This window comes from Cynara cardunculus, unplaced genomic scaffold (assembly GCF_001531365.2).
Source record: "Cynara cardunculus var. scolymus isolate 2C unplaced genomic scaffold, CcrdV1 Un_Scaffold_867, whole genome shotgun sequence".
Lineage (NCBI taxonomy): Eukaryota > Viridiplantae > Streptophyta > Magnoliopsida > Asterales > Asteraceae > Cynara > Cynara cardunculus.
In genome coordinates, this window is record NW_020200635.1 from 129,125 (window position 1) to 131,892 (window position 2,768).

A 2,768-nucleotide genomic window follows, 5' to 3' on the forward strand; every position below is an offset into this window, starting at 1 on the left:
TATTTGTTCTTGGGACTCTTGGGACAAGAGTTTGTGGAACGTAAGGACCCTCCATTACCGATCGCAGGAGGTTTCTGTCCATTCCTTCCAAGAAGTTTACCATCCTTATTCTCCATTGTGGGTACTCTTCTTGTTGAAGAGTTCGAGGCTTGGTGATGGAGCCAACACTATACGCAGAATTCAAGTTGGCCATTGGAGATATGAAGAGAGAGGAATGAGTTTTATGGAGAGATGATGAAATAAGAGATTTTAGTGATCATTTTGATTGAGATACAATCAGTTGGCTCTGATACTAATTGTTGATCCCAGATCTCTCAGTAACACTAATAAATAGATTATGAATAACCTAAATAAGTAGTGTGGATGAATAAAATGAAGAATACTCAAGAACAAAGAATGTATATATTCAAAGCATATATTTGAGCACTAAAGATACGTAAAATCTCACTTCAAAAGTCTTATTTTACAATAGGCCTAGCTACCTATTTATACGAGCAATAAGAAGATAACTATCTAGTAAAACTATCTAGCCAATCTTCTAGGAAAGATAATGTTTATCTAATTATGGATAAACTATAAATTAAGATAAACTTAAAATCCACCTGTCGATTTGTTATCTCCAGCTGTCTTCCATATGATGTTAATTCAACCTAATCTTCATATCTTCATTGCATGCCTCTAGTTGAATTGCTGAAGAAAACTCTAACTGTTGTTGACCAGAGGGATGATGAAGATGCTCTTTCCATCACATCTCTGGTCGATTCATCGACCCTCTGGTTGTTCTCCAGACTTAGTCAATTCTGTCTTAACGTCTTCATCGGTCTTCTGGTTCTTCATTACTTATTGTTCTTCATTACTTTTACATTTATCAATTATGGGGTCTAACAAAACACAATAACAAAAATAGCGAGATATTCACTACATACTCGATTTATTAGATCCATGAAAGTCGCAGGAGCATTAGTTAGACCAAAAGGCATAACCAAAGACTCGTGATGTTCATATCGAGTTCGGAAAGCAGTTTTGGGAACATCCTCCTCTCTGACCATTAATTGGTGGTATCCTGACCGCAAATTGATCTTTGAAAAGTAATCGGATCCCACCAGTTGATAAAATAGATCATTGATTCTTGGTAGAGGATACTTATTCTTAATGGTCAATTTGTTCAATTCACGATAATCAATGCACATCCGCATTGATCCATCTTTCTTCCTGACAAGCAGAATCGGAGAACCCCAGGGTGAGGTTCTAGGTCTAATGTAACCCTTGTCAAGAACATCTTTTATCTGATTACCCAACTCTTTTAGCTCTAACGGAGCTAGCCGGTATGGTGCTATTGCCACTGGCGCTACCCTAGGTACCACATCTATCCTAAACTCCATATATAAATCTGGCGGTAGACCAGTCAAATCTTCTGGAAAGACTTTTAGATAATCACATACAATTGGAATCAATTCTTGTTTACTGTTTTCCTTCCTTGAATCTACCACATCAGCTAGATAACTCTAGCATCCCTTTTTAACACATTTTTGGGCTTTCTGAACCGATAACAAGCTGCATGGTGATCCTGCCGATCACCATAAATAACAATGAATAAAATCAATCCAAAATAATGCAAAATTTTGACACAGAAATCGAACCGACCACATTTTTGCCAGAACGTTTTAGAAATTTTCTCACAAACCTTGAAAAAATCATTCTGCCTTTTTAACTCAAAATAAATAAAATTCACACTAAGAAAAAAAAATTAACAACAAAAAAATATTCTAACACTTCAACACACAAAAAAATTGTAAGAAAGAAAAAATAACACAATAAAAAATATTGATACTCAATTCTAAAAAAAATATTGTAAAAGTAATAACAGAAAAAATTCAAACATAGAAAAAAGAATAACAAAAGAAAAAAATAATTTAATTCTCACCGGATAAAAAAAAATTAACCTTACCGGTCAACAAAGAATTTATCTGTCCAATCAACATTGAACTCGCTCATCGGTCAACAAACAAAAACTCTTTGGTCAAGCAATTTTGAAACTCTCACCGGACAAACTCAAAAATCCTATCCGGTCAACCAATCTAAAAAACACTCAATACTCTCAAGAACTCATCGATCAAGGGGCATGCTCATCAATCAACACAAATTCAATGTTCTCACCGGTTTAACACAAATAAAAAATTACTCTTCGGACACGCTTAAAACACTCATCCATCAAAACAAATTAATACTCAATCTCAAGGATTTATACAATCTTATTGCTCAAGGGTATAGAATCTCACGTGATATTAACCTTTTAACATTGTAAGTAGTCAAAAGTTAAGGTTTCAACAAATCATTATCTTTCAAGTTCTTATTATTAACGTATTATAGATTGAAGCAGATTAGAGTTATAAGTTCAAAATATAATCTGTTTATAAACCTTAAGAATTAGATGAATAGAAACAAAGTTCAAGATTTGTGTAATAGCAGTCCAAGAATCCAATCGATGAAGAAGGAACGGTCGATGAAATGAATCTGTCGATAAAGACAATATGTCGATCGACCGATGAAGACAATTGAAGAAGATGAAGAATAAGAGAGTAAAAATGAGATAAAGTAAATGATGAAAAAGAAACTGGATGGCCTTTTTATAGAGTAAAAAAATGGAATGACGCAGTAATTTGATTTGATGAAAACGAGTCACACGAATTGATTGACGATACAAGTTTCTTATCGGATGACGCTTTGTCCGATAACAAGACTTCTGTTGGGACTTCCGCCTCATCGTT